The 20,472-nt window shown below is 33.3% G+C and overlaps 1 protein-coding gene across 1 annotated transcript in view; it reads right to left on the bottom strand.

Annotated features, from left to right (window-relative positions):
- Positions 1-20,472, bottom strand: part of Lrp1b (LDL receptor related protein 1B) — a 1,711,024-nt gene that overhangs the window by 1,464,863 nt on the left and 225,689 nt on the right. The gene's annotated exons all lie outside the window — the stretch shown is intronic.

Here is a 20,472-nt window from a genome sequence, read left to right as displayed (position 1 = left end):
TTATCCTTTGTCTCTTGATTTTGATATTCCCTTTCCCTTCCCTAGTTCTAATACCAGTATATACAGTATCCAGAGTACTCAGATGAGATACAGTGATAGCATGGGGACAACCACAGGAAGGGAGACAAGAGTATCAACAACAACAAAAGCTATGGTTTCATATGGCATGTTGAAAATAATTATAATAGTGATATAACACTCGTTTCCATAACATGGAGTTCATTTTACTTAGCATCATCTCTTATGTGTTCATAATGGCATAGCTATTGGGCTCTTGTAATCTTCTACTATGACTAGCCTAAACCTGTGTTAATTATTCCCTGTGATGGAAACCATAGAGTCCATTATTTGGATCTGGCTCACTTCTCATAGTATAATTTTTTCCAAGTCTTTCAATTTCCTTACCAATGGGCCAATGCCATTCTTTCTGATAGAGGCATAAAATTCCATTGTGTATATGTACCACATTTTTCTGATCCACTCATCTACTGAGGGGCTTCTGGGTTGGTTCCATATTTTAGCAATGACAAATTGTGCTACAATGAACATTATTGTGCCAGTGGCTTTAGTGGGTAATTGCTTGTGATCCTTTGGGTAGATGCCCAAGAATGGGGCTGCTGGGTGATAGGGGAGCTCTAATGTTTAGCCTTCTGAGGAATCTCTACATCACTTTCCACAGTAGTTGAACAAGTTTACATTCCCTTCAACAATGTAGTAGGGTTCCCTTTTGGCCATATCCCCTCCAGCATTTGTTATTGTTAGTTTTCCTGATAATGGACATTCTTACTGGGTGAGGTGGAATCTCAATGTTCTTTTGATTTGCATTTCTTTTATGGCAAGTGATGCAAGAAGATCTTTACTGGTCATATAACAGGCAAAGGCCTCATATTTCAAATATATGCAGAACTAAAAAAATGAAATTTCTCCAAAACAAATCCTCAAAGAACAACAGCCCCCTCAACAAGTGGGCTAAAGACCTAAAAAAAGAAATAAAATATTTTAAACATTATATCTCATATTCTGATTGGAGAATAAAACTGTAAAGCATACTATATTCACTGAATTACAGAGTGGTCTTGGGGGGAATTTTCTTTGTACATTATGCTAGGTTATTTTTAGAAATAAGTAAATTATGTTTCTCCTATTAATAACAGATAAGATGTTGATAGATATTTTTCAGAGAAAGATTTAATTACATAGAATATAAGTACAGAAATCTGAATCAACAAAAAATAAAAGATGTTTCCCTTATTGACTTTTTTAACCTTTTTTTTTTATGTTTCTAAATCTTCAGCCTCCATATTCTAACATTAACAAAGAATAGACCTTGGTAGATATAGTCTGTATGAGAATGTATTTGTGTATATTTTACATGCCCTGTGTTTCTCTAGACAGTATATTGATTATTACATTATCTTCAGTGGCCTGGGTTGCATTTCAATAACATAATGTTCACCTCAAGCTTCATAAGTAAACTAGTTGATATCAAAGCTTCATTTGTGTTTTAAGTGTTTTATGTGTGTGTGTGTGTGTGTGTGTGTGTGTGTGTGTGTGTGTGTGTATTGACAGTCTTTATGGTTCTAAAGTAGATAAAGACAGAATAGTTTTATTCGTATATAACTAGATACAGCATATTAAATGTTTATGGCTAGAACATGCCCAGCGGTAGAGGGTGGAGTACCATTTTAGAACTACCTAACAACACAAAATTTGTCCCAAGTTTTTTATTTTGGCAGATTCACAAGCCCCTTTAGCAAACTTTAGACAACAACTAAAACACTTGTACTTTCAAAACACATTGCATTTATAGAGAGATGTGTTCAGTGAAACAGGGATGATGCTAAGAATTTCATAAGCAATATAATCAAATCTATAGTACAGTTGGCTTCAGATTTTGGATAAAATTAAACTATTTTACTACATATTTGCTTTATTTCGAGCATTGGAATGAATCTTAAATACTTATTTTCAGGTAAGTAGTAAGATGAGTTTTAATGGGTATATGTATCCCAAATAATGCATTTTAAATATAAATTAAAAGTCAAGTTTCATTCAAAAGTCAATGCTCAGTGATAGCATTACTTTAGGCATTTACATGTCTTAAAATTTGCATATTAATAATCAGAGACTCACATCACTCCATTTTTAAATCCAAATGTGAATATAATTTTTAAAAGTCAGTACAGTCATCACATTTCCATATAGCTTTCTAAATTTATACCTCCCCTTTTCACATTTTCAAAAGCCATGTCTCCATATCACTAATCTGTCTCTCTTTTCTAGTTCTTTAATTTTGCTTCAGTGTATGAAACCATAAATATGCACCTAAAAGTGATCCTTTCAAATGGAGAGTTATCGTTAATGTGACATTGAGGCATGAAAAGTGTGTATGGCGGGGGGTGGGGTGGGGTGGACTACATTTAGTTAAAGAATATTTTATGAGTTAAAAAAAAACTTTATATAGGCTTAGAGAACAAAACGCAAAGTTTGACACAAAGGTCAGTTTGTAGATGTTTTCTAGGGCCTGTGGACCATCTGATCTCTGTGGAAACTTCTCAATGCATGTACCTTACAAGGCAGAAGAAACCTAAGATAACACATAGTGATCAAGCAGGGCTGGGCAATTTTCTGGTCATTTTTTGTATCCTGAATTCATAAATGGCTTGGTTTTCCCCTTACCAGTATTATCTGGGCAGGAACTAGATTTTCCTGACCCTCAATTAAAACTCACTATACCTCTGACTTCTTCCTTTTGGGCCTGTTAAGTACTTAATGAGCTACAAGGGTGAATTTAGATGAGAAAGAAATAAAAGCTTAAATACTAAACTTGAATTTTAATCACTTTCCATTACAAAAGTTATAATAGTACTGCCCCAAATCTAGAAATTGTGTAAACATATAAAAGAGAAAACCTGAAATTTTCAGAAATAACTATTGCTATTATTTATAGAAAAGTTATAAAACAAATAAAAAAATTTCAATCCCAAGGAATTTATGGAAATCACAGTAACAAGTCATTTTATGATCACTAATGTTATGAAAAATTCATTACCAGTTTCATCATCCATGTACATATATATGTCTTTAAAATTTAAGCCTATTTAATGATTTCCTGTGGGGCAATCTCTCTTCTGAGCATTGAGAACATACGATGCAGGATAGATAAGATTTCCTCACTCATGGATCTTACATTGTAATTGGGAGATAAAAAGAGAAAAAAACACATTACAACGTAATATACTTGGCTTATAAAAATTATTTGCCCATGGTAAAACTGGCTAATATGACAGTGATTTGAAGATGTGATGGAATGTGCATTATTTTGCTTTTAATCACATGGAATGAAGTTTCTTTTGTTTATAAAGAAAGCAATAAATATCTAGTTATATAAATATATGCTCACATTTTTTGATATTACTCCCCAAGTAAATTTAATAATGGAATGGATGGTTCAAACACATGTCTATTATCACATATCATTGGAATGATTTAAATTATAGCTGAACCCAATTCAGGGCTTCTATTCCTTGAGTATCTCTCTCTCTTGCCAGTCCTGATGCTGAAATGAAAACCTGCGTTCTGTCCTTGAGCATTTTTGCCCAAGATTAGCATTCTACCATTTCAGCCACAGTTCTACTTTACTTTATAATCATATAGATGATCTAATAATATTCCTTTTATGTTTTTATCAAACTGTCAATACCATTACTTGTATAACTATAAGGTAGGAAATAGGGTAAACATCAATAAAAATGATCATATATTAAAGAAATTTTGTTTTTAGGCTTTATTTCATCAGGAATCTAATTAAATTTCAAAATGTACTAACAAATTTTCTCAGAAAAGTTGGATATAAACACTATGATAAAATTTCATTATGTACACATCTACTTGTATTTATATAGAACCAGGAAATTTCCTGGACTCAAAATATTAAGGTATTTTTGGAATAGAAAATATTTCAATGAGAAAAATATATCTATATGTTTACTTGCAATATGTATAAGGAAAGCATGGCTGGCTTAGAAATCTCAGCAATGACATATATTTAATGTAGTCATAACAATGTCATGGAAAAAGTTTTATGTTTCATTTAACCCAATCTCTATTTAACCTCTTCTATAATATCTGCAAAGCAATTGGTTCCACTTTTGTGAACTCTCATTCCTATTCTGCACTGAAATTATGTTTCTTAAAAAACAACTTAAATGAAATCATGTCAGGAAAACAGATTCTCTAGCACTGTTGCATAAATCACCCATATATTGACCTTTATGTTATTTCAAAGTAGTTTTGAGATCTGTTAGCTCAAAAGCCAGTCCACATCAAATTGATGGTTTTACATATCCAATTGTTTAAATATGTTCCAAATAAGCAGAATATTATTCATTTAGCATCTTCCTATTTTGCATGCCCTTAGGTAAAGAATACACAAGATCTGCTTGCCATGGATAAGTCCCCTGTGCTGTTCTGTGGAGCTCTCTGACTCAGGGCCTCCTTAGAATGCAACTGAGTGACATCACCTAAACAAACAAACAAACAAAAAATACTGTCTGAATTCTGATCCCTCTCTCCCAGGGAGATCCCTTGCCTCCTCCCTGCTTGGAGGGTAGCCTAAGAAGCTTAATCCTCTGAGTAGTCTCATTCAGTGAGGGACAGACCCCAATGAACCAAAGATGTCCCCAAACAAAACTGTGTTTGTTACTGCCACCTCATGGTCATATATTTTTTCCTCTCACAGCTCACAAATGAACTGTATTTTAAACCTTGAAATAAATACAATCCAAATAAATTAATCGCGAAATGGTTAGAATTTTAGTGCTTGATGTTTGTTTTTTCAATTGTTAAATTTGCTTTTATTTTCTTTAAGTAATTGTACAAACAGGATTCAATTTAACAAGTCAGTTTGAGAGCAAAATGCATCTTGATCCTTCCAAAATGACTTTTTGTCCCTGGATAATGGACCTTCCTCCATTTATGGACATAGATGTCACACTTTCTTTGTGTCTGATTTCCACAGTAAGTATGACAGGACTTCAACTCTTCCACATTTGGCAATGTTTTCATGTTCCCTATCATGGTAGACTTTATCTCTAATAACTTTTTCTTTTTTCACAAACAATAGGACAATGGAAAAGGTAGTTCACCTACACTATTGCTTTCCAACTGTGGTGAAATATGGAACTTTGCACCTCCAATTCTACTTATCACTATGCATATGCCAACACCACAGAAGTAGTAATGGTATGAACTTAATGATATCTAACAATAATATCATTGTATATAGTGGGTAAATATTCTGTAAATGTTTAAGAAATGTCAACCTCACTTTATCAGTAAAGATCAATTTTCTGATGAAATAACAGAATACATGTTTGGAATAATGGCCCCAAATCCATAGTCATAACACAGAGGCTAAAGGAGATAAGAAATTCCTGTTCGAAAAAGAAATCATGAGACACTCAGAGACAGTAAAGAGGAGGACCATGACTCATTTCATGAATTGAAAAAGCTCATCCATCTAGAAATATTCCACATTGACTATTTTGAGTTAAAAATACTCAATAAAAAATCTGATCCAAGATCAATCTTCCACGGTTTATGTTTCTTAGAAATGGGAAATAAATTTCACACATGCATCATGCTCTCCTTACACTACAAGGGAAGTAACATCCTCAAAGTTAAGAATAAGAAATCTAGGGCAAGCTAAATTCATATATGTGTGTGTATACATATATATGTATACAAATATATATATATATATTTGATTAACTCAACTTTCAAACATTTCTTCATCAAATTAACAAGAGTAGCTAAGGCTCATGCTCCTTTGCTTTGTTGCATTTTCATAATTCACAAATATCCAATTTGGCATGTATGTATGCAATTCAAATTACTTCTTTGTGGTTTCATTTCCTTATGAAAATTTTCATATGTTGTATAACATAAGTTAATAAATGTATATGCTCTTTTTTGTGTTCTGATGGATTTATTGTCAATTTCTTTTTCAGGCTCAGCCAAAAATACCAAAAAAAAAATGGTAGGGAAAAATTTCTAAACACCTTATATGGTGTTCAGTTTTGTTTTCATAAGATTAAGTGAATTCTGGTGATGTATGATGATAAGAGTTACACATAGTATACACATATTAGAAACAGAAATTTACAGGTAAATAAGATTGAGGATACATTTTGTATATTATGTTTATTTTATTTCATTAAAAGAAAACAGGGAAAAAAACAACAGTTTTAGATATTCACAGAGGTATATTGGACCCTAGCTGAGTTTTGAAAAAGACAGTAAGTTTCATTTAAGTCCAAGAAATCAGTGGAATTAGCAGACATAAAAGTGTGCATTTTCTTTTTTGAGTCTAAATTTGCCAGTCTTTTGATTCTATAAAACTGAAAAATAGCCTCAATATTGTTATCTGACATCAGAATACCATCTGTTACATAACAACAATTGGTTTAGAATTGGGATTTTCCCCCCCTGCTTTTTTTTTTTTTTTTGGCCAGTCCTGGGCCTTGGACTCAGGGCCTGAGCACTGTCCCTGGCTTCTTTTTGCTCAAGGCTAGCACTCTGCCACTTGAGCCACAGCGCCACTTCTGGCCATTTTCTGTATATGTGGTGCTGGGGAATTGAACCCAGGGCTTCATGTATAAGAGGCAAGCACTCTTGCCACTAGGCCATATTCCCAGCCCCCCTCCCCCCTACTTTTAATCCCAGCAGAATCAAACCGTTATTTACTGCAAAAGAAATCCCAGTTCCGAACACAAAAATATATTTCTTAGTGTCAATGACTGTCTTTCCCTAAACTTTACCATAAAGACCAATCATTCTTTAGAATGTAGGACTTTGTGATACAACATAATAGCAAGTAGAGCCTTGTAGATGAAAGATTAAACACACACCTGTAACCTGTAAGTTGAAATTAATAAACAGAATAAAGAAACATAAATTCTAAATGAACAGCATACAAGTACAAAAAGTTTAAAAGAAGGTATTAGCAACAGAAAGCGGTGTCAAGTACTTATAAGGAAAACCAATTAATGAGATTGAGTATGAAAAATACAATAGCTGAAAAAAACAAACATGTTTGTAATTAGGTTGACAAATGCCAGATACACAGACAGAACATGAGTTGTTGACTTGATATCAGGAAGGAATAAAAATGTAGAATATTTCATATGCATATTCTTGATGCTTTTAATTAAATGAAAAAATAAATATGAATTCTTGCCTCTTGTAATATACTCACATGAATTACTAATGATAATTTACATATAAAATATCAATACAAAATATAATTTGAATAGTTTATATCCATACTTGTACCAATTCATATAAAAATAACCCATGCAATAATATGTTAATATGTATCTTTATGATGATAACAGATATCTGTAAGTGAAGAATGAAGTTGTAGGGGAACAAATTAAAAAGATTTAAAGAAGTAAATAATGAGAAAAATAAATTGGGGCTATTTTTATTAACTTTGCTATCATCATCATAGTTTAAGTATATATATATTTACATATATTCTTTACTCAAAAGGAGATGTAAAAACATACATTTCCCTATATCGATTTTCTGACATCATGTTTTTCTTCTGAAACATCATCCTTAAAAGGTAAAATAAAATGTCATGAATTTGAATATCATCCTCCATAAGACAAGACACCACTTTATTCTTAAAACTTGTTAGTCTTGTTGCTACTAAATGATTTGTGTTACAACCACAGGATTCCTCTGGCCTTCCAAGAATCACAATAGTCACAGATTCATCAGGAAGTCAATTAACACAACAATGGTGCCTATTAGTATAATTGGATCTAGCAAGATTATGTCTCACACACTTTTCTATCACATGATATTGTAACCACAAACATTTTTCTTAAAAATAAAAAAATGACAAAAAATAACATATATGACTTACAAAACTAAAACTCTTTGTTAAGATAACTGTTGCTGGTTCTATTCTGATCACTTTTGTGAATACATTTGGTACTGAATGATTTTCTAGCTATTTTGAAGGCAAAAAGTAAAGAATAGAGAGAAGAGGAAAGTGGATAACCTTCACATTTTTAGGAACTCTAAAAATTGTCTCTAAAGGGACATGAATAATATTCACTTTACAAACCACAGAGTTTTTTTTTATTTCAGAAATCAATTTCATTCTATTACAGAGGTGAATTCATTTACTTTATGTGAACTAGTTGTTGAATTTTGACTATTCCCCTTATAATAAGAAAAGTCATATATTAAGAGAATAGAAACTAGCCATGATACTAGCTCAATAATATTTCTTACTTATTAGCTCTGCTCAATATTTTTTCAGGTTTTCACTGATCATCAGCTTTTACCCTGAATTATGCATCATAACCCAATCCGTGGCTCTTGCTCTACATGTAGGGAAGGAGTGTTTTCTGGGGATATGATAATGAACAGCCCTAATGAGAATGTTTCTATTCATCTGCAATTTCTTGTAGAGACTGAAATCCAAACCAGCTACCTCCCTTCTGCTGATATTTAACACATAGAAAAATTGACTCTGATGAGCAGTTAATTTTTTCTTAAAAAATGATGATCATTATGCAGATCCAAAATGAAAATAAGTCAAAAGATCAAAATAAATTGTTCTCTATGGATATTTATATTCATATAGTTAAAACAGAATAAATTTTATACTTGTAAATTGGAGTATAATCATACAAGTTTGTATATATATGTATGTATGACAGTTATGCATATATATGTTAAGTATACATGTATAAAGAGTTAGCTATATACAAGGAGGAAAGATTATTTAAAAGCACAGAATTATTTAAAATATATATTTTCAAAATTCAAATGATGTGCTGGGAATATATAGACTACTGTAGAGTACTTGCCTCGCAAAATTCCAGTGACATGTTTTAACATGTAGATTGTAAAGTATGTATATATATTATAAATATATACTATTTATTATGCATATTTATACATATATATCCTAGATTTTACTTCTGATACACACACACACACACACACACACTCTCTTCATTGCCTTCACTGTCATAAAAGAAAACAATCCTACCATTAAACTAATCAATTGCTTACACACAAAGAGAAGGTTAGAATGATACGTATTTTGCAAACTTCATCCATACTCCTAATTGATTGTTTTGTTTATCTTTATATGAAGTAGATTTCAGTTTGCAAATATTAAAAATTAATTTAATCACTCATAGCTTTTATCAATCAGTTAATGAATATTTGACACAAAGTATTTTCTCACAGCAATAATATTCTCTACTAGTCACCATTATTATGCCATATAATATTTGACAATGTGTAATTTTCCCATATGTAGATTCAATTATGTATATTAAACATTTTTTTTCACTGAGTCAAAGTATCTGATGAAAATCATTGAGGGTGGGAATTTGTACATTGTTTAAGATATTGCACATCCATCATGGCAGGGAGGGAAGGACAGAGCTGAGCAGTAGAGTTCTTATCAAAACAGAAAAGAGAAGATCTGCTCCTGAGGCAGATTTCTCCTTTTCCTTCTCTTATTCTGTCTGAGGCCCAAGTGAAAGGATTGATTCACATTTAAAGAAGTCCTTCCTTCTTAGCAACTAGTCCCTGGAAACTCAGATTTTAGTGTTACTCCATTTATTTATTTATTTATTTATTTATTTATTTATTTATTTATTTATTTATTTATTTATCCTTTGGTCAGTTGCAGTGGGGCTTGAACTCTGGGTCTGGATGCTGTCCCTGAGCTTCTTATGCTAAAGGCTAGACCTCTACAACTTGAGCCACAGCACCACTTGCAGATTTTTCTGTTTATATTGTACTGAGGAATTGAAACCAGAGCTTCATGCATTCTAGGCAAGTGCTACACACACACACTAAGCCACATTTCCAGTCCTTGGGACACTTCTTTTTTTTTTTTTTTTTTTGGCCAGTCGTGGGCCTTGGACTCAGGGCCTGAGCACTGTCCCTGGCTTCTTCCCGCTCAAGGCTAGCACTCTGCCACTTGAGCCACAGCGCCGCTTCTGGCCATTTTCTGTATATGTGGTGCTGGGGAATCGAACCTAGGGCCTCGTGTATCCGAGGCAGGCACTCTTGCCACTAGGCTATATCCCCAGCCCCTTCGGACACTTCTTAATCACATGTAACATGATAAAATGGAAATAAGAATATAATTATGTTTCTGAGTACAGATGCCAGGCTTTCATTTGCAGTAAAATTAGGAAAGAAGAGATTGTTATTTGAATTAATAAGAAGATGGACTTCAGAAAACTTCAAAGTGAAAATAATATCTTAAGAGAATTCTACTCTTAATGTTTTTTTAATTTTATTAATTGATAAGATCCATAAAACTCACTTATGTTGACAGCCCTGTGAATTACTACCTCCTTCATATTATCTTGAAGAATCCAACTAAAGACTCAAAATTCAGCATGCAAGTAAGTTTAGAAAGTATTATTTCAGGAAGTTATGTTTTGCTTACTTTAGAAACTGCACAATCAGTTCCACATTCAAAATATATAATTTCTCATACTAGTAAGGTGGTATTTCTTAACACATTGTAATGAAAGAAACTGCATTTTAATGCCATGCTGTATGCATGTGAATATCTTGAAAATTTCACACTTCTCTTGAATCTTCAAAAAATAAGTGAGAGTATATGCTTAGGAGAAAAAAACTCATTTAAATTAGCAGCTTTCTGGTTGAATTTAAATTATTTGTATAGAATATGGACAAAAAAGTAGTTCTTTAAGGATTGTAAATTTTCCATTTTCAAAAAAAATAATTTAAAGCAATGGGTTCATACATGTCTGCTGGTAAAATATGTCTGGATATTTGTATTTCTATGCATGCATAGTAACAAAATAAAAATGCATTCTAAAAGAGATTATATTGTCAGTGACCCTACTGAATTGCAGTCATTGTTTTGTTTTAGTTCTTATAACCTACCAATAATTAATTGTCATAAGTTTATTCTTATATAGGAAATCAACTCTACGTTTTAGATGTATGTTTTAAACTTTTCAATTTATTCATTTTCCCTAAAGCCTCTCATAAGTGTGCATGAAATTATTTGTGTCCATTTCTTAATAAAAAGCATACACAATTATTACCTTAAAAATTACTTTGCCTAAAAAATAAATCTGTCGGGCTGGGGATATAGCCTAGTGGCAAGAGTGCCTGCCTCGGATACACGAGGCCCTAGGTTCGATTCCCCAGCACCACATATACAGAAAACGGCCAGAAGCGGCGCTGTGGCTCAAGTGGCAGAGTGCTAAGCCTTGAGCGGGAAGAAGCCAGGGACGGTGCTCGGGCCCTGAGTCCAAGGCCCAGGACTGGCCAAAAAACAAAAACAAAAAAAAAAATCTGTCATCTAAAATCATTGCCATGGTAAAGAATAAGTCTAGTTCATTCTTTCTAAACCAAATAATGACCAGGGAAAATAAAGAAATATAGAAGCTAAAGGGGTTAGAAAAATAAAGTGGACTTATGTATCTATTTCAAGGTTATTTAAGGATTTGTAATTTGGCCTTCAACTACTTGCTTATGATGCAATCATCATAAACTGAGTACTAAAAAAACATCTTAAGCATCTTAATCCCCTTAACTATTAAGTTGAAAGTCTGACTATGAATCCTCAGAAAAGTTTAAGATTACAACAAAAGTCACACAAATCTAGAATAAGATTTAAAGTCTCTCAGGTTAGGGGAACCTTTTTAGCAGAAAAAAATAAAAGAACAGAAGTAGACACACATGAAAAATATGTTACTCACAGATTTATAATACAATATGGCATAATAATAAAATCTCTCATAGAGAATATTGGTTAGTGAACTTTTAAAATAATTTGGCCTATATATACCTGAATTCAAACACAGGACACAATTCAACAGTCATCACCTGAGCCATCCACAGCTGCTGAAAACAAGAACCAACAAATTGCCCGTGTTTTCAATGGACACGGCCTACATTCCTAAGGAATCTGACCTTTGCAAAAAAAGCCATCTTTGTTTGACCACCTTGCAAAGGGTACAGCCTTGTTTCGAGTTAATATATCTTGTCATCTGCTATGGAATCTTTGCTTCATTGCAATCTGCATTATCTTTGTCAAGGACATATTATATTCAGCTCATGAAAAGTATTTTATACAATTAATCATCCCTGTCTTCTTGACTCATCTTTGAATTTCGGTCCTAGGCATCAATTCATTGCTTTGATATTTTTCAGTGCAAACAGTGTGCAATTACTGTTCTAATGGGATAAATCACATTCATGGAATCCTGGAATTCTGGGTCTTTAAATCAAGAGCTGCAGAGGCAATGAGGGTTATTATTGTAGTCAATAAATTGACACAAATTTAGATGATGTGCAGGTGCCTCAGTTTCCTTAGCTGCAAAATAAGAATAATAAAAATTGTTCCTTCACCTATTTGGCCTAGAAAACTGAAATAAGTAATGTGGGTGAAGCATCATCTAGTACACACACCTCTAGTGAAATTAAGTACAATGACACATCTTCATCAATGTATATTATTACTCCTTGCTCATTACGCATATTTCCTTTCCTTGCTTAACACATTATGGGCTCGATTTCAGAGGTTGATAAACCAATAGGATGATATTATAATAGCTCTAAAATAATCCAAGAAAAATGATTTGCAATCTCTACAGTATGGCCACCATAATGTCAGAAAAATAGTTTTTCAGATGGCAAAAATAGTTCTTCATAAAAAAACAAGTAATTATTTTAATGGTAGGTTGTTCATGTTAACTTCTAAGAAAATCACTCCTATTCTTTTTTCACTATATGTAATATACTATATGTAATATGCTATTTGACTTTATATTTCAGATTTTTCCTATCAAAGAAAAATGTCAAGTTTCTCATTATGGTAATTTAAACTTGAATTTACTGTGATTTAGGAATATGCATTATATAAAGAGTTACAGAATAGCTATAAAGATCTTCATTCATGGATTAAACCTTTGATGACAACAGGTAACAGTCATTTTACTCGAAATCTCCAGAACTAATCCATAGATAGTCATTTGCTCAAGCTAACAGGGAAACTAGGTTAGGCATTTTGGTGTTTTAACAGCCTTTTTTTTTTTTTTTTTTTTTCCGCTGACCTACTTTCTAGCACTGGCAACATAACCAATTTAGTAAAAGAAGGGATATTTCATCTGCGAAGTGTCATGTTAAGGGAGTGAATTAGGGCATTTCTCCTAAATATGATTCTTCTTTCCAAAGACCTTGTGATTTCCTATTCATTGGAAAAGAATACTATTCAAGAATCTCCTGTCTTCTTGAATTAAAGTAGATTCTTTTCATGTTGACAAGAAGAATCACATCCTTTAATGTACAGCCCTATGGTGAAGGGTAGAAAGGGAGAGGAAATAAAAAAAACAACATTAAAATAAGATTTATTTCTTTTCGGTTCAAAGAATGGGCTATATCATTTTATTAATTGGTTAGTATCCATTGTGAAGCCTTTAATTACCAGCTGTATATACAGGATATGACAAGTCTAAAAAGGAGAAGTTTTCCATGTGGAATAGGTATTATAATAGAAAATGTGTCAGCCTGATTAATAAATCAAGGCTACAACACTTGACAAATTTTTCTATTCTTAATATGTGGTATGGTCTACATTTGTATTCTAATTTAAAATTGCATGTAACTGAAAATTAAATGTATCACTAATTTCATTAATAAAATCAGTTTCTTGGGGCTGGGGATATGGCCTAATGGTAGAGTGCTTACCCGTATACATGGAACTCTGGGTTCGATTTCTCAGTACCACATATATAGATAAAAGCCAGAAGTGGCGCTGTGGCTCAAGTGGTAGAGTGTTAGCCTTGAGCAAAAAGAAGCCAGGGACAGTGTTCAGGCCCTGAGTCCACGCCCCAGGACTGGCAACAAAAACAAAACAAATAAAATCAGTTTCTAAAATATTCTAAAAATACAACTTACAAATTTTCGCTTATCAATTTCTGCATAAGGATTTGCTTATTTGCTGGAGTGTCTTGATTTTGATTAAAATACTAAAAAAAATGTAAATCAGTTTATAAATCACAGGAAGTCATGGTTCAATGACAAATGTTTATAGTCAAAAGTGTTTAAAGACGAGATCCGGCGTGTTCAAGGGGAAAGAGAATATCCAAATAGAGAGATAAAGGATAAAAAGACAAATGACTCCAAAAACAATACTTACAAAACCATTTGGTGTAAACCAACTGAACAACTCATGGGGGGAGAGGAAAACGGGAAGGGGGGAGGTGGGGAAATGAGGGAGGAAGTACCACTGCCTTACATATGAAACTGTAACCCCTCTGTACATCACTTTGACAATAAATAATCATTTTAAAAAAGTGTTAAAAGTACCTATCTAACTCCCATAAAACACTCACTAAAGACAGAAAAAGAATTTATAAACCCATTTGTGCCATGCTGAACACATGCATGAAAGAATATTATAAGGATCTTATATCAGATTCTAAATGTCTAGGCTAGAAAATGTCCTGGAAATGACCCCAGTTGAAACTAGCAGGAGACTATTATCTTTCTCCCCTTTACATTTTATCCTGGGGTCAGCAAGTTCTGAGTTGCTCAATATTTCTATTACATTAATGGTACAATTATCACATAGGGATCAACTTCATGCTGCTAATATAGACATGCCTCTGGAAGCAATTTCTGGCACTGCTGGGTTAGGAAATCTATTAGGTCATTTGTAACCTCTACAAAGTCTGGTAGAAAGAATACAGACTTCGGTTATTTTGGTTTAAGTTCTAGCAGCCAACTATGTGTTTGTAGAGTAACCTTGGCAAATTACTTAACATTTTTGTGTCTCCTTTAGGGGATAATAGCTACTGTCTGATAAGGCAGTTGTGAAGATTTACGAGAAACAGATAAATGAACTGTGAGTGTATCATATGTCTCAGCCATTACGTAACTGAAAATTAGTATTTTCATCATGGATACTGTCCTTTCATTGCTTTCTTTCTAATGACTAATATCATATTTATACACAAAGTATCAGCATCTCAAGAATATCTCTTCTTAATGACATTGAGTGTTATTCCAGAAAATAAAGAAATAAGTACTGCAAAGGTTATTAAAATGTACATTTTCTGGAAATTTTCAAAGAAGTATTACTGAGAGTTGTCAGAAAGTTGAGTCATTAGATATGAGAGGTTATAGTCCTTTAACAATTGTGTCCACAGCTTTAGGTCTTGGAACTTAATTAATGTTTGTGTTGGAATACATGTTCCTTTAAGGTGTGAATTTGACTGTGTGTGTTCCTTTCTATCGTTTCCAAGAACACAGCTCCTATAAATTTGTCCAACTGGAAATATTTACAATACTACAGCTCTTCAAACTCTGAAAAATAAATAAACAGTAGCCAAATAATTAAATCACTAATTGTTATTACTGTCAGATACCTCACCTGCCCAGTTTCTACATATCTTAAATAATGATTTATACAAATTCCTGAAATATTTATTTCATAACCTACATTGAAATTCTAATTTGCAACAAAAACATACTGGCTGTTTTCTGTAGAAATGTTGAAAATATGTTAGTATGAATAGGTCTGCATTGGAATTTGCATGAACATTATTTTTTTACCATATATGTCTATCCTTAAGTACATCTTGTTTCGTATACAAAACATTTTCTGGAAGTTGCACAATATAAAGAATCTAGGTCTAAGTAATGATGGTCCTAACAATATGAAATGATTTGCTCCTCAACAATCCTTACTCTAATTTCAGTGATTTAGGTATAAGCTGGGCACCAATGGCTCTACCTTTGCATGCTTACAGCTCATGAAGCTGAGAACTGATTATTATAGTTTGATGCCAGCCTGGACAGAAAAGTCTTACATCCAATTAACTACCCAAAAGACTGTAGTGGAGTTGTGTCTGAAGTGATATGGTGTGGGCCTTGAGCAAAATAGGTAAAGGACCAGGCTCAGGTTCTGAGTTCAAGCTTCATTATCTGGGAAGGAAGGAAGGAAGGAAGGAAGGAAGGAAGGAAGGAAGGAAGGAAGGAAGGAAGGAAGGAAGGAAGGAAGGAAGGAAGGAAGGAAGGAAGGAAGGAAGGAAGGAAGGAAGGAAGGAAGGAAGGAAGGAAGGAAGGAAGGAAGGAAGGAAGGAAGGAAGGAGAAAGGGAGAGGAAAATTGAAACTAGAAAAATGACGTTTTAATAAGATTTATTTCTTTTCAGCTCAACGAATGGGCTGCATAGTTATAGTAATTGGTTACTATCTATAGCCTTTAAAGGCAGGGGTAATTCATCTTTATTCTGTAATTACCAGCATACAAACATGATATGATAAGTCTAAAAAGCGGGCTTTTCCCACTATTTCTTAGAGATCTATATCTATATCTATAAACATAGGAAGGACATAGGAAGGGAGGAAGCAAAGAAGAAAGGAAAGATTTCTCTACCTTTGATAACAAAAGTCTTTATCGTAAAAAGTAAGTTGCATTTCAAAAAAAAACTTTGCACGTTTTTGACTCATTAATACAAAACCTGGCCAGGTGCCAGTAGTTCATATGAGCTCATATGATATCCTAGGCACTCAGAAGGCTGAGATCTTGGGATCGTAGTTCAAATCCAGCCCAGGCAAGAAATTATGTCTCCAATAAACAGAAAACCAGAAGTAGTGTTGTGGCTTAAAGTGGTAGAACAGTAGCTTAGACCGAGAAGAGCTCAGGGACAGAGCCCAGGCTCTGAGTTCAAGCCCCAAGATGAACCAAAAACCACCACCACCACCAACAACAACAACAACAAAAAACCCCACAAACTATAAAGGTTTTACTCAATGCACAATATTCTTTCAGTTTTATTACAGCAATAGTGGGGCTTAAATTCTTGTCCATGTCACTGAGCCACACTTCCAGCTCTCTTTTTCAGATTTTTATTTTTGAGATTATATTTGGTTACCTTCGAAAGCTTGAGACTGGACTCTGATAAAAAGATATAAAACATCGATCAGATAGACCAGAAAGAGTAGAAGATAACTGTGACATGGAAGTTCTTTACTTTGGCTTCAGAGACTCTGGGTCTTGGGCCCAAACATATAAATTAGGGTCAGTCAGTGTGTCTCAACTTAAATACCAACACTGATTAGTTTAGTTTGCTGTAATCCTGAAGCCATTCTGAATCCATATATTTAATTCGACAAGGGAATCTGCTCACACATGGGTGATAGTTGACTTAACTTGTGTGTAGTTTGTTCAGTTTTATCTTGATCTTAACATAGATATCTAACAAGCCATGTGTCAACAACTCTCCAAAGCTATCCACAGTCTCAGATACTCAGGAAATTATTTGGAGTTAATAATGCATGCTCTTCCAAATGCTGCAAATGTACTCATATGGGATACACAATGTCTAATGTTAAAAGAATTAGAAGAAAAAATTGAAATCAAAACTGTATACATTTCTACCAGGCACCAATGGCTCATACCTGTAATCCTTGCTACACAGGTGGCCAAGATCTGAGCAGTGAACTTTGAAACCAACATGTACTGGGAAAGAGTGTCAGTGAGACTCTTATTTCCAAATGACTAGGAAAACAGCAGAAACAACCAAAACAAGCCTCAAGGGGAGCTGTGGCTTAAGTAGTAGGGAGATAGCCAGGGCCAAAAAATGGAGGGGAAAAAAAAAAGAATACTGTCTAGGCAATTCAAGCCCCACTGCTACTAACAAAGCAAAATAAATAAAATGTACAAATTTCTCCTTAGGTACATGGCAATATCCTTTAGAATTACCAATTAGAATGATACTTGCACAACATATAAACACACACACTCATCAAAATATCTCCTAAGTAAACTATCATGATTAACATTAAATTTTTACTTGTCACAGTAGATAATCAATTATGAATAATGATGGTTGAACTATTTAAAAAAATACAAAATCATTTGAAAATCCATCATTTTTGTCTGTATCTTCCAGTATTGTTTTCAGACCAATGTTGACTGTGGGCTATTGTGACCCAGGTTGAACACTGGGTATTCAACGTGCACCATGCAAATGCTGGCATTAGCAAAACATATGTCTGATGCTAAAAAGTTATAAGCTCCTGGGAGGGGAGCGTGGAGGTGATACAGATTTCCCTTTGAATCTCTAGTGCCTAGCTCAGTACTTAACCCAGAATAGCCATTTTAAGTGCTTGAGCTACACCATTATAATAACCACATTCCCTTTAGCTTAATTTTCACACTTTTATAAGCAAAACTTAAGCATTTTAAGTCAGCAAGAGAGACTGGCTACTGTACAGAATACATTTATCTGTCCTAAATGCCGCAATTATTGGATAAAACTCTACCATGGAAGTTACTTCTTAGGGACTTCATAGAAATATCACTTTTTAAAAACATTCTATGATGATTTAATCAACTGGTTGATTTATGCAGTCAAATGTTCAGTAATTGTAGTTTACATATCAATCATTTAAAAAATAACAATCCTCTAAAACACATCTCAGTCAGAGTGATGTGTTACCAGATGGCATAATTGTGACTTTGGCCTGTGATTAATTTGTTCTGTTTGTTTGGGATTTAGACTAGTCTTACTATTTGTCAGAAAGATACTCATTTTCCTCATACATAATACCCTGACTATGACTGTATTTTAAACGTAGAAGAAATTAAAAGTTTTCTAGGTCAAAATTTCCTTTTCCAGACTAAGATACTGGTACTCAATGATGTCATCCTCATTAGAGTAAGTCTTCAGCATCACCTTTTCTCATAGTCTAATATTTTCAATGAATGGATTGCAAAACTGCTTGTCATTAAAATACAAAATGTCAATGACACTTAAACCACTCTGTTCATTTCCTGGAGACATGTTTTCCACAAATCTGAGATGTGAATGAACCATGTTGTTCTCTTTGGAGTTACAGAATCATGTTCATCTCCCTAAGTGTTTTTGTACCTGAAGAAGTATTTAATCAAAAATACATGTACACTTTTATTTCAGGCTACTAGAGTATTATTTCATTTTTATAGATAATTTAAAGTACATTTCACATGTAACAAGTATGGTACATTATATTTTAGTCTCTGTAAGAGCATACTGCAGATATGCCCACTTTGATGATAACTGAGAAAGCCATAGCTAGAATGTGGAGGTTCCCCAATTGGCTAAACATAGAGCTTCCCTATGATATAGCAACCCCACTTCTGGGTATTTACCCAAAGGATTACAAACAAACAAGGCCATAATAAAGCTACCAGTTCAACCACCTTCATTGCATCGTTATTCACCATAGCTAAAATATGGAACTAACCAGATATATATATATATATATATATATATATATATATATATATATATATATATATGAATGCTATGCTTCTATAAGAAAGAATGACCTCATTATTCCATTTGTAAAGAAATGGAAAGACTTGGGAAAAAAAAATCATACTAAGTGAAGTGAGCCTGACTCAAAGGAAAGTAGACTTTATGCTTTCCTTTATTAGTAATAATTAGTATATGTCTAGGATAGTTCTAGCAGAGTTCACTACGTACATATACTCATATAAGATGATACTAAGCTAAGTGAACCCCAAGATATGGAAACAAGTGGTTTTTGATTGTTGTTATTTTTAATGTACTGTTTGAAATTGTTTCTCTTTTCTTGCATTTTTCTTCCCTATGGTTTAGCCCTGTTGTCACTTTCATTGATTTTGGTACTCTCCTTGTTGTATATACCTGTATCTGCATTAGGGAAGGGAAGGGGAACATCAAAATTGTGAGACAAAAGATAAAAGGTGAACCAATGCAGCAGTGATAATTGCAAGACAATATGTTGTGAACTTACGGTACAACTCAGGAGGGGGTAACTGGGGAGGAGGAAAGGTGAGAGAAAAATGAGGGGGAGGTAATAAGTTTGACAAGAAATGTACTCACTACTTATGTATGGAACTGTAACCCCTCAGTGTATCACTTTGAAAACAAAATAAAATTTAAAAAATATAAAAAGTAATAGCTAAATATCTGTAGAAATAACAGTAAAATATAAATGCAACTATAAAATAATTTAAATAAATATAATTCATAAATTATAGTATTAATAATCTATAGCTAGATATACCTAGGGATGGATGGATAGATAGATATACCTTTGTATAAAACATGATATGAAAAAGAGAGTAATTTCAAAATGAGTGCATTCTGAAATAGAAATTTTAGAATTTTACTGCAGCAAAGGCATGGTATATATGATGAAATGAATACAACAGAACAAAACAAATCTGGAGTGGTAGAATGTTCTACTTCCTAATCTAAAACATTTACTACTTACTTTTTCTATAAGCAGTGGAGGCTTACCTGATATTTAAACAAAAAAGCAGTGGTAAAGGTTTTATCCTTTTTAAGATAACTGCTATAATTAGAGGCTAGGCAGATGAAGCTGGAAACAGTCATGTT

The sequence above is a fragment of the Perognathus longimembris genome, chromosome 4 (genome assembly GCF_023159225.1).
Source record: "Perognathus longimembris pacificus isolate PPM17 chromosome 4, ASM2315922v1, whole genome shotgun sequence".
NCBI classification, from domain to species: Eukaryota; Metazoa; Chordata; class Mammalia; order Rodentia; family Heteromyidae; genus Perognathus; species Perognathus longimembris.
Note: the sequence above shows the minus strand (reverse complement) of the source record. Positions and strands in the feature narration are given on the sequence as shown.